General features: G+C 35.2%; 1 long non-coding RNA gene across 1 annotated transcript; it reads right to left on the bottom strand.

Moving 5' to 3' along the window:
* Positions 1 to 9,175: 9,175 nt before the first annotated feature.
* Positions 9,176 to 13,099, bottom strand: LOC119871163. Its single transcript, XR_005356550.1, has 3 exons — positions 12,994 to 13,099; positions 12,395 to 12,486; positions 9,176 to 9,632 (listed from the first exon to the last, which is right to left on the bottom strand). It is a non-coding gene; the product is annotated as an uncharacterized LOC119871163 (long non-coding RNA).
* Between the last annotated feature and the right edge of the window lie 348 nt (positions 13,100 to 13,447).

The following is a 13,447-nucleotide window of genomic DNA, read 5'->3' as shown; positions in this document are numbered from 1 at the left end:
TGGCTCAGAGTGTGATCCCAGTCCCAGGATCGGGTCCCATATCGGGCTGCGGGGAGCCTGCTTCTCCCTCTGCTGTGTCTCTGCCTCTCTCTCTGTCTCTCATGAATAAATAAATAAAATATTTTTTTAAAAAACAAGATCCTTGATTGTAAAAGATTTTGCAACATTTCTAAGTGACTTCAGAACAAGTTATTTATTATTAATAAAATTTCCAATGATATTAGACAGTATGTTCCGTGAAGGCAGAAACTTCATCTGTTTAGCACATGTTATATTCCTAGAATTTGACACAGAACCAGGTTCAAAAATAGTACAAAATAAATATGTGGTTATTTAGAGTGCTTAACTTTGCTACAGTGTTCATTCATATGTACCTTCTCATTGGGCCTAAACATATCTAAATTCTTCTGTTTTGGAAAGAGTGAGACAAACAACTTGATATGTACTATATTAAAATTAATGTGTGTCCAGGCTTATCTACTAAAACATCAGAAAATATAAATGAGTATTTGTAGAAATTTTATTGGCATCACATTCCAGATAAAGTTTGCTAAAGCAGAACAATGTGAATCTAATTCAATTTTTAAACTTCAAGTTTCAATAAACAACATTAAATGTTACTGCAACAATATCATTCTCAGCACAGTATGACTTCTTACAGCACTGCAGAGAAATACAAACAAATTTGGGGGTAAAGCAGGTTTGTTTTTATTTTAAGCTTCATATAAAATCATTTCACTCAGTACAGTTAAAGTGAGAGTGGTCATTTCTACTGTCAGTTTTTTTCATGAGCTCCAAACTCGAAGAACTTCAGCTTCCAAAACCTCTGATCAGAGGTTAATTACAGAGAATGCACAATTAATTACATAGAACAATCTTTTAAATATAAAGATAAAACAAAATGATTAAGAGACTTAAATTTGAGAAAATGTTCAAAATGCATTGTGTACAATTCTGAAGTGTCTTCAAAATTACAGGCTAGAAAGAGTCCATTTTCACTTATATTTAAAAGCAGGGATGAGAATTTTGGGTAGAACGACAAAATTATCATTGTAATTACATTATTTTAATCTCTCAAAGTCTATAGGCAGAAAAGTACCAGGAGAGTGAGAATTGTTTATAAAAAAGGATGTTACAGTTTAATGCTCCAAATGGATCCTAGAAATTAAAATTTTTAATGCTTTATTTTAAACTAAATCACTGAGACTGTCCCATTGGAAATTAAAACAATGCAAAACTCTTCTGTATGGAAAAAATATGAAGAAATATATTACAAATTAAGCAAACTTATTTACCCCTTTATTAAACTTTCTTTAAATTAAGAAGAATAATTCTCCTTTATCCACACCTTCACACTAACTCATACTTTGTCTTCTCTATGGCATAAACTAGTATTACAGCTTTTTCATGAATGGATGCATTAATAATAATATGGCCATTTATATTCAGAGTCTTGCAGACCTCACCTTGAGGGACCCTTTGTCTCATTGACTTGATTCATTATTAGTCTAACTAACAGGATTCCAGTTTCTCAGTTTCAGTGTCCTATTTAGTTCTAATTTGTAACATCATAACCTTTGCTTAACCTCTCATTCAGGGAAGTCTTACAGTTCCTCCTCTAGACTGAAAAATTGCATAAATATTTAAATGTTAATTCAAAGAGAGTAAGAATGATGTCAAAATGTCCCTTAGAGCCAAAATTTCAGTAGGTTTGGCATAGTAGCATTATGATATGACCTAAAAATCCAAAAGGTGTCAATTTTTCCCCTCTGGCCTTAAATACTGTTTGTTCATGGAAGATTTTAAAAATGATTTGAAGGTCTGGGGTTGTTCTCCCTATAGATCTTTTATTTTTAAAGACAAATGGGAACTTGTCAAATAGCTCTAAAAATTGTGCAAATAATTATGGTGATGCCAGTCAAGAAAGCTGCATTTCCTTACTTCTCAAAATGTGGCTTTGATAAGTCAAAAAACTTTCAACCTGCTTATCTTGTACATTACACCCACAAAATCCCTGAACTAATCATAGCTTATGAAACCATGTTGTCAAAATAAAAAAAAATGATAAAGGTATATAAACTTGAGGTTAGATTAATTTCAGCAGTCATTCAAAGTAGTAATTTAAATACTGCATTTTGAGATAAATGCTTCCATTATTAGGTAGATATCTTATTTTAGAAGAGTAGTATGAGAATTCCTGACAAGCCAAGAGATCAAATTTAAAAGCACTATATATGAGAGATTTAGATTTGGCAAGATTGCATATTCTTCTTTTTTAAGATTGCATATTCAAAAATAAATTGACATTCCACCTGCAAATTTATTCCAATAAAAATAATATTCAACACACCAATTTTTATCTTTCATTCTAACATTGCCTAGAGTGAGAGCCTTTTGATTCTTAATATACATAGGTAATTACTGCTCCTTCTTCAGTTTTGAAGGGTTGTTTCTCTCCTTGTTTCCTCAGGGTCCCAGATTTTTAATGGCCTAATTATGATTTGCAGGCTTGAGGACTTTATGACTCCTGTACTTTATTTTCACTCTGTAATCCATGCTGGTTGGCACTCAAAGAGTGCCATATTGTGTGTCACTCAGAGAGTTGAAGGACAAATAGCATCGATTTCCAAAGAAAGTAAACTGTTACCATGGAACAACACAACGTGAATTCAGTCTAAACCAGATAGCATAAACTCTACAACCAGGTCGAAGTAGATCTCCTCAAACTGTTATGGTGGCTGATATCTCCTATGGAAAAGCCTCCATGCATGCACCCTAAAAGGAAAGAAGAAATTCAAAGACCACGTGTTCAGGAAATTTTCTTAAATTCCGAAATAAGGGTCATCAAGAGAGGATCAGATGACATAAGAAAACAAGACAGTATCATATGATGTAGGGCTGTTGCAAAAGGATCATGAAATCACCCTATGGATTCTGTTGGGGTACAAATGGAGCTTTGAGATTTAAGTTAGCCCAGAGTGGCTAATTAACTGTAATTAATATTGTTAACAAAACACCACACCTAAAGTAAACAGTGGCGCTTACAGAGCAGGAACATATGTGAGAAGACAAATACTGTGTCGTTGATGCAATATCGCCTGTACATTTTGTACTGGACCTATTTTATAAATGAAAATGGAGACTCAGACATGTTCAAGAACACAGAGCCATTGACCCCACAAAATCAGCTCTCTTTCTTTTGATAGTAAGTCCACCTTTATTCCCACCAAACCATTTTACTCACTGAATTCCAAAAATTCAAGAACTTTCTGAAAATATTTGGGAGGCCATCCTAAGATTACTCATGTTTTACTTTGCTAAGAAAATTAAAAAGCAAAAATAAAAAATCTACATAACAATAATAAGCAGATTATTTTAAAAAGGATGTTTTTCTCTTTATAATAATTTATTGTTGAGAAAAATTCATTATTTTCTTTTATTTTTTTTTTTTCATTTCACTGCACAGGATGAAAAATACATCCCCATTTTGGAACCTACTCCCTGCCACAGCTGCCTGCATGCTATCAGTGTCAGTACAGGATCTGTGCAGGAATTTTATTATAGTTGAGTCACCTGTAGGTAAATTTTGAACCCTTTCCAGAAGGTGTACCACACACCTTTGATCCTAAGGCACATTTAACATCTTAATTTTTTTAATCAAGATGTAAATAAAAATTACAATATATATATTTAATACCATTATTTCCTTTTCTACACTGCAGCTATATTTAATTCAACAATGCATCTTATAATCATGAATATCATAGTCCTGAACAAATACTATATGTTTTGAATGACTGGTATACAATCAGACAAAAAAAAAAAACCACAAGATATATTTCATAATTCCCAACCCCCAATATCCAGTGACAGGAAAAGAAAGGGGATCCAATAACTTGCAAGTGAAATGAAGAAACAAACTTCTATTCTCTCCAGGTAACTTTGTCAGATTCTAATTTAATAACTAACATCCTCTAAGAAATTAAAAAGTAACAAAAAGCAGTTTGGAGTTGAGGTCTAATATATTTGTTTTTGCCTATAAATAACTCTCTTATCTGGGATATCGGGAAATTATGTGCCCTGGTTGATCAAATATTCTGGTAAATAGATTATTACCCTACTTAATTCCATGTATATATCACTGAGTATGAAAAATTAAACTGCAATAAAATTTACTTAGCACAGAAATTAGGCTGAAGTAAAGTATCATCTTTTCTTTGATGACTCAAATATACTTTAAAGCCTCACATTAACCGTTATGAAAAATCAAGTGCAATAAAGGATAGGCCAGGTAATAGAATTCTTTGCCTAAAAGGACATCAAATAACCTCTTTTTTCACATTTCATGCTTTTTTTATAAATTAATACAAAGTAGCATCGTAATCATAAAAATGGCATGATCTCGAAAATGGATTCTCTTCCAGGGTTGATTTCTTCTCTACATGCTGACATGTAGAAATAAAGACACACTTTTATCCTGTATTTTTCACTAAATATTGATTGCATCCTAAGTATTTTCCATGTTTAGTGGCAAACTATGAATGATTAAATTATTCCTCAGGGTGATTTACTATAATTTAGGCAAACTTTTTAAAATTGTTAACCATTTTAGTTGTGCTGAGATTAATATCTTACTTTGCTACATATTTTTTCAGAAAATCACTATCTCAAATTATTTGTTTGCTGAGGATCTCTGGGTGGCTCAGTGGTTTAGCGCCTGCCTTCGGCCCAGGGTGTGATCCTAGAATCCCAGGATCGAGTCCCACATCAGGCTCCCTCTGCCTGTGTCTCTGACTCTCTCTCTCAGTGTCTCTCATGAATAAATAAATAAAATCTTTAAAAAATATATTTGTTTGCTTAATTCATTATTTTTGTCTTTCTTATTGGAGTAGCATTCCCATGGAAGCAGGAATTAAGTTCATCAATGAATCCCCAGAATGTAGCACACCACCAAGATATATAAGCCCATAAACATTGGTGGGATACATGGATGAGTGAATGAATCATATGCATATTTTTATTCACTTAGGAATAACTCCCAAAAATGTTACCTTGGGCCTTACTGTTTCTTGGCTTTAGTTGCATGACTACACTCAAGTTAGTGTTTACACAGGAAAGTCTGAATGGTTTCCGACTGCTTTAGAAGACTCATTGTTGCTAAGGAAAGTGAGATGTGAAAGAGACAGAATGAGGGTGAGAATGGTCAAACAGGAGGTGGATATTTAAAGAAAACAAGGAGCATGGAGGAAACAACAAAATGTAGGGGAACCAAGAGGAATGGGAATTATGAGTGAAAATGGGGTATTTAAAGAGTAATTTCTGGAAAGGGTCTAGGGGACCCAAGATCAAGAACAGAAAATTACCAGTAAATTAAGTTCAAATGAACCCCCAAAACAAGCTAATTATGAGAATCTCCTAGAATCAATTTTTTTTAGTAAAAATCTCCCAGTGTCCCCTCTGGAAATTCTAATTCAGCGTGTCTGGGTAACTTGGTAATTTTTTTCTAGGTATAAATTATATTCAATATCATTTATTATAGAACAGAAAAGAAAAATGAATGCTAACATATTATGGTTAAGTCACATTGTATGTAGATTGTGTGAATTTTTATAAATGTTGGAGAATTTTCAAATTCTCAAAAATATTATACCCACTTCTGTGTCTAATTGTCTGAAATACTCTCTTAGATCTTTTATTCAAACTATATTATATATCAACTGTTAGGGACTAAATAAAGGAACACTACCACAGAAAAATTTCAGTTAGTGTTTTCTTCAGAATGTGTTTATCTGACCTTATGTTGAACATCGTCACGTGTATTTTATTCAGTTGACAGAGCTAGAATGTTATCATAGTTCACTATCAACTTTTACGGAATTCTTGCATTATACATGCAACTTCTATTAAAATCAATGGGAATCACACCAAAGATGCCTTGGAAAAATGTGAAAACATTAACATACAGCGCCGGCTAGTCAAACTACTGCAGTATTTGTTGTCTTTATTTTATTGTGTCTTCAAATTCAAATCACTTAAATACTTGACATGAAATATGGCTTCTCACCCAGTTCAAAGTTATTGTTAGTCATAGATTACTTTTTATTTATCTTCTCTAAAATACCTAACTGATGGGAATGTGATGGGCTAGCAATGAAATCTAGAAAAGGTTTTACTCACAAGGTTTGCAGTCCTGTCTTGTAGATCTATACGTTTGGCTTTGCCCTTCGTAAACAAACTCCCAAGTGCCTAGAACTTGTAATTTTTGAAAATGGGAGTCAAACTTACATGGGAATTGTTTTGGAATGATGCTGCAGTATATGCTTGGAATTAAAGCTATAGGTTTAGCTACATTTCAGGAAATATATACATTTCTTGCTTTAAACTATTCTTAGTCATTGTCAGTCTCCGAGTTTTAGATGTCTTTTTCAGAGAGGCCTCCGGTTATTTTCACTCGTTGAGTAAAAAAACATATTTAGTGCTACAGAGAACAAACAACATACAAATTTACAAAGACATTTTTCTCTCGAAGCTAGAGAATTTGTCTTGTATTCCTTGGCTCATTTTTTGTTAGCAGAGTGACCATAAGTAGGGAACTTTATGTTCTGAGACTCAGTCACCTCGTATGTAAAATGGGTTTGATTTCATCTGCCCCACCTAGGCCCTCCCAACATAATGAGGAGCAAACAAACCAACATGATGGAAGCACAGTAAAAATGCAAGGAGCATACAAACTTAATACATTTTTATTGGTATGTTCTATGAAAGCAAAATAAACATCTGGAGTTTTATTGAATTTTTCAATATATTTTCATGGAAAATGGTTTGATAGTGGAGAGTTTCTATAAGAGATTCTGAAATAGATTAAGTCTGGTAATGAAAGTGTTTCCATTAAACATGTGTAGTTCATTAAGTTATTCCACATGGTATCCAAATCATTAGTATCTTAAATGTAGCAAGGAAGATTGTGAACCGGGGATGACAGACATAAATCTACTCCAGAGACGGAGTTACTTTCCATGGAATAAGTGTTCAGTTAATTCTTGTTCTGACTAGAGAATGTTTCTATTTATTTGCTCTTATATCAAGATTTCCCATTCAGTTTTGAAACCTTAAGGAGCTTTCCTTATAACCATAGTTGAACTTTTTTTCTTTTTTTTTCTTTAGGAACACATGGTGCAAATTGACTGTTAAACATCCACATCTAGTTCATTTAGCATAGAGCACTGAATCACTGTCTTGGCAATAATGAATTTGCTTTCCAGATGAAGTCAAACTAATTATATTCTGGTTACTCGACTGTGAAGTCATGTGATACCACTTTTAATTTGTTTACACCAAATTACTCTTTGGTTAAGAGAAGATCTACATACACATTGTTCATTGGAGAAGGTCGCTGCCATTACACACACATTAAGATACTCATGATTCAAACATGTTGCTCCTGATGATTTTATTCCCTCCTGTGAGCCAGGTTTGATTTGAGGTGCTTATACCACGGATGCCTCCTAACTGCGTAATTCAAATAATACCATGTGCAAAATTGTGGCAGTTTGTATGCTATAAACTTAAGTTAAACCTTGTCAATACTGTTTTCAGTTCATCTAAAATAGAAGAGAAAGGGGGAAAAAGTGAATTTATCATAGCTAATATATGACATGAACATCTGCTCATAATAAGCTAGTCAAAATTAGTTTAAGTCTATCAGGCACAAAGAGAATATAAATGGCCCAAGACAAGGTATCCAGGCTGATGAAGAGACTACTATAAGAATAAGGCTGAGATTCTTCATTTTTTAAATTATCTGCCAACTGTGGCCCTCTCCTCTCTTAAATCCAGGTTCAGACTGTCACAAACACATTTCACATAGCTCTCCAACTTCGTAGGCTGGCTACTAGACCCAGCCAAGAATTGTCACATGGATTTTTTTTTTTTTCAATATTCTTCTCTCATTTACTTTACTTCTCCATTTAACTTTTTTCCCCTTTCTAACCTAATCCTATAATCTCCTTGAACTTTACCACAGGATATTTCCCACCAATCCATCATTTTTAACAAAGAGGTAAGGCTGCCCTATCAGAAAGTGACAGGTTCCCATAATTTGAGTGGGCAGCTTTAGCCCAGCAAATCTGCCTGTGAACTTCCTCTCTTCATATCACTCCTTCCACTCTTCCATGACTTCTATCTTAAGGCTGCTTGAAAACTAAATAGAAGACTTTCAAATAGCTCCATGAGATTTCAAACCCTGGCATTGCTCCTTATTAAGTGTTGTGACCTTGGATAAGTTACTTAACTATTCTGAATCTCGGTTTAGTCATCTGTAAAATAGAGATAAATAATATCCACCGCATGAGATAGCAGTAAGAACTAAAAGTGATCACGTACATTAAAAAATAAATTAGCACAGTACATGACACATACGATGGACTGGTTAGGTTGCTATACTTGAATTTGAAGTTAACACTCCTCTTTCACTTTATCACATTGTTCCATTTCTTTCCAGTTAAGAATCCTAAAACATTCTTTGTAACTTATTTCACTTTTCATAAACTACCTCCTGTGTATCAGTCAGCTTCTACTGCATAACAAATCATCCTAAAACTTAGTTACTTAAAACAATAATGAGTAATTATTTCTTTGTGTTTCCCATAACATTTTGGATTAGCTAGGCTGGTCTTTTGGTCTGACTTCAATAGCATAGGATGGTTGCACTGACATGTTTGGGACCTCAGCTGAAATGGTTGTGATAGCTTGATTACAACACCTGAGGTCTTTCCCCATGGCCTCATTTTCCAGTTGGTCAGCCCAAGTTTCTTCGTAGCAGAAAGATTCCCATCTCAAAGGAAGAAAAGTCTCACTGCTTAAGTCATATTGGTGTTACATTTTTAAGCACAGAGAAAACACTAAAAATAAATTTAAAAAATTAAAATTAAAAAACCAAAAAAATCATTGAAGCCTCACAACCTTGGGTTAAAATTCGTTTTCTGCTACCTTATTCACTGAATGATCTTGAGAAAACTATTCATCTTGAGTCTAAATCCTATTTTTCCCTATAATATATATCAATAGTACAAGGTTAGTTTCAGAGTTAAGTAAGATAGCATGCATAATTTGATCAATTTAGCACCTGTGAATTGGTTTAAAAAAAATGTTATTTTCCTTGTACAATCATCTGCCGTTTGGGCTTCTTTTTTTTTTTTTTTTTTTTTTTTTGCTGTTTACTACCAGCACAATCACCGCACCTCCATTATGCTACATAAAAAGCCCAAAATATCACAAATTTATTATCCTTAGAATTAAATATTTCTAGTTATTATATTATTATATTAATATATAGAGAGAACCATGAAATCCACATTTTCACACTAAGAACAAGAAATAATATTTATCAGAACTACCTCTATTTAATTAATATTAAATTTTCCTCTAGTTATCGCCCACTATAAAGCTAGGGATACATAAAAATCCCCACTTGAGAACCTGCATGATGTGGGCAGCCCTGGTGGTGCAGCGGTTTGGTGCTGCCTGCAAACTGGGGTGTGATCCTGGAGACCTGGCATCGAGTCCCACGTCAGGTTCCCTGCGTGGAGCCTGCTTCTCCCTCTGCCTGTGTCTCTGCTTCTCTCTCTCTGTGTCTATGAATAAATAGATAAAATCTTAAAAAAAAATTAACATGAATGATGTGTTTAAAAATATAGAAAATTATTTATGAATTATATAAGATTATTAAGATATTTTCTGTTGACAGAGGAATTCAGTACTACACAAATAAATAGCAAAGAAAATAAATGTACAAAGTAGTTAGGACAGTATTAATAATATTTCGATATCAGAAATGAAAAAGAGTTTAATTCTTTACAATTTCTTTAGAGTGCCTACACTTGTTTTGGCCATTATATGTCAGTAGTGATACATCCGTGTGTTAAACTACTTCATGTCTAAAACCAGAATTGAGGGGCGCCTGGGTGGCTCAGGTAAGCATCTGACTCTGATTTAGGCTCAGGTCATAATCTCAGGGTTGTGAGATCAAGCCCCGTGTTGGTCTCTGTGCTGGGCGTGGAGCCTGCTTAAGATTCTCTCTTCCTCTCCCTCTGCCCCTGACCCCACCTCACACACTTGCTCCCTCTAAAGAAAATAAAACCAGGATTGATCTCTTCAAGAGCACATATTGTTTTAACCTCTACCAGGAAGAAAAATTTGCCTTTTCATTTTTTTAATCAGAGGCATCTTTCTTCTTTTCCCATCTCTCTTCCCCTGCCTCAGAGGATGAAAAACCATTTGGCCACATCTAGGACACTGTTTCACTGCATTTGCTGGTGGGCAAAAACCCACAGGCTCCTGAGAGTGGGGTTGGTAACAATGCCAAGGCCCCTCGAGGCCATGCCATCTCATCCTTTCCTCCTTCTCACGTGAAGACTTGGTCCCTTGGAAGTTCTCACTGATGTGAACTCGGTAGCTAAATGAGAAGTTGCATGAGCTAAGTGATAAAGAGAAGACTGAGGCAGATCTTGTGACACAGCTGATAAGAGAACTCTGTTTTGCTGGATCAGACTGTTGGCCGGACACGTTCAACAGCCCATGCCATCTCATTTGTCGTTATTCCTTATGTATTTAGCTTCTTCAGGAACTTAATAAAAAGTAAAGGATTGACAAAGCTTCACCTAGGCGTACACTACTCCCTAACTATAACACTGAGTACCAGCAAAATCCCTCTGGCATGTATCAATATGCATCGTAGACGCAATTTTGATGCTTCTTTAATTAAAAACAGTGACATTAAAATACTATCAGAATATCTAAATTATAATTAAAATTTTAATTCTTTGGGAGCACCACCCTTCACCAAATGAAAAGTAGCATCAAATAAAGAAGAATTGAAAGCACATACAGAGATAACAGTTCCTGTCCTACTGAAATACTGATGTGAAGATAAAAGGTATCCAAAGTTTCACATTGCTATCTGGGGAATCTAGAAGGAAGTTACAAGCCCAGATTTTCATAGAATTCCATCAGATTTTCATAAAATTCCATCAGCATAAGTCATTTAGCCAGAAGACAAGAGTTACAGCAGGAAACCAAAAATGACATGCAGGAAGCATTGACTATGAGCCAGGTGCTGCTCCAAGACTTGCCTGCACTGTGCCCTTTATTTCTTATAAGTTCATGAGCTTAGAAGAGGTTTTGTGAGGAACTCGAGGTTGCAAACATAAAAGGTGATGAAACCAGGATTCCAACCAGGCAGTGATCTAATTCTAGACCCCATACTCTTGGCTACTCCCCAGTGCTGTTTCTAATGAACATGCCTTCCAATGGATAATACCTTCTCAATCATTGAATATGCTATGCACAAAACAATCCAATGGATGCTGCATAAAATATGGCAATGCACAATTTATGGTGCCTGCCCTCGTGTAATTGACAAACACTGTAATGCACTAAAGCATCACAAATGCCTGACATCAAAAATGTATATACATATATAGGTATGATATGAGTAGTATAATAAAGTGAGTGGCTTAAGAGCTAGAAGAGGGGAAAAGGCCTCTGACTACCAGGCTACATTCTCTTCAGCAACTTCCTTCAGTGCAATAATGAAAATCTTAGATTGTAAGTTAGATTTTTGTATTATACAAAAATAAATGACATGACTTTCTCTGCTCTACAGCTGCACAAGAATTGTTAGGAACATGCTTTTTCTTGATTGAAGTCAAAAAACTAGCTAGTCACTTCAAATTTGGATGTCTCTACATATGATGGCCACATGTGTTTTGAAGTACTTATTAATCAAATGTAAATAAGTGAATAAGATCAAACTCTCCACTAGCTACTTGGCTCTGATGAATTGTCATCGCTTACTTCTGTTCTCTATAAATAGATTAGGCACAATGACTTCAATTCAGTGCGTAATTATTCCACATTTTCTGTGTACAAGGCATGGTAATACGTCTGGCTGTGTGGCAATAGGGCACGTAAAGGTGAACTATACAGTGGCTGCCTCAGGGGAGATCATACATTGGTGTAGAAGGCTGGCGAGTAAACATTTGAAACATAACCCCCCAAAAAATAGGGACAAAACTCCAAATGGTAAAAACACCACCTGCCTGTGTTCCTTTAATCTGGGCTGCAAAACTTTAGTAATGATATTCCTAAGGTTCTTCCCAGAGCGCTTTGTCCTCCACAAAACAAAATGTGATATGAACTTAAACAAGCACAATTCTGGTTATTTGTGTGAACAAACAAGGAACAACAATAAAGACGCTATTTCATATATATTATGCTAATTTTCATAATTTTCTTGGGCCAAGGAAGCCTGTTATTATTTCTAACGAGGCAGCTTTCCAAGAGTTTGATTTTGTTTTTGCTCAGTACTGGGAGTCACCGTCAGCACGACGATCACCTCGTTACTTGATGAAATGTCTTAACCTTTACATTTCCCACGACCTGATGGCTTTCCTTTCCAATTTCCGTCTATTGGAATGTCCTGGATACCTGCATCAAAATAATAACAATAAGCTCTAATAACTTAATATTATTTGAATTGTATGGTCCCCCAGAGCTCCTAATTTTCCAAATTTGTTCAAAAGTTGCTCTAAAAGATCAGCCCAGGGCAGCCCATGTGGCTCAGCGGTTTAGCGCCACCTTCAGCCCAGGGCGTGATCCTGAGTCTGGGATCGAGTCCCATGTCGGGCTCCCTGCATGGAGCCTGCTTCTCCCTCTGCCTGTGTCTCTGCCTCTCTCTCTCTCTCTCCTCTCTGTGTATTCTCATGAATAAATAAATAAATAAAATCTTTAAAAAATAAAATAAAACAAAATAAAATAAAATATCAGCCCAACAAGTGTAACAATGAAAACTAATCCAACGTGGATGTACTCAGGAAGGCATTTCCATAAATCTGGCAACCACACAGTAAAGACAGTGAGTTCAGAACTGCAAAAAGGAGGACAAGTGATCACAAATGATCACATTGCTAGCATTCGTCATTCCAAAAGGCTCACCTCTGTGCTTCTTTCAAAGGAGTGTTAAAAGAGAAATAAATCTATCAGTAGCACTTAAAGACAAGCTGTTGTCTTCCCTGTGTGGTGGTAACTAGGGCGATCAATCAATCAATCAGAAAAAGGGAAGAAATGATCCCTGGTATTCTATGAAGGGAATGTCACCATACACAAGGGGAACTGTAAGCAAATGTCACAATTTAATAGACAAGCTACTCAAACTTCCCACTGAAACGTCTGTGGAACTCTGGCACCTGCTATTACCTTGGAGACAAAAAGAACTGTCTCCTTTGAGTTCCCCCTCATTGCTTACATCCAAAAAGAGATTGTTCTAGAGTGCAAATAGTCTGAAAACAACAGTTTTATGGCAGTGAGAAGCCTACCATTCTAATTACTGAAGAAAACGGATCCAAAATGACCTGAAAAGACAAAATTACATACACAGATAAAGTAGGAA

Source organism: Canis lupus, chromosome 3, assembly GCF_011100685.1.
Source record: "Canis lupus familiaris isolate Mischka breed German Shepherd chromosome 3, alternate assembly UU_Cfam_GSD_1.0, whole genome shotgun sequence".
Lineage (NCBI taxonomy): Eukaryota > Metazoa > Chordata > Mammalia > Carnivora > Canidae > Canis > Canis lupus.
Note: the sequence above shows the minus strand (reverse complement) of the source record. Positions and strands in the feature narration are given on the sequence as shown.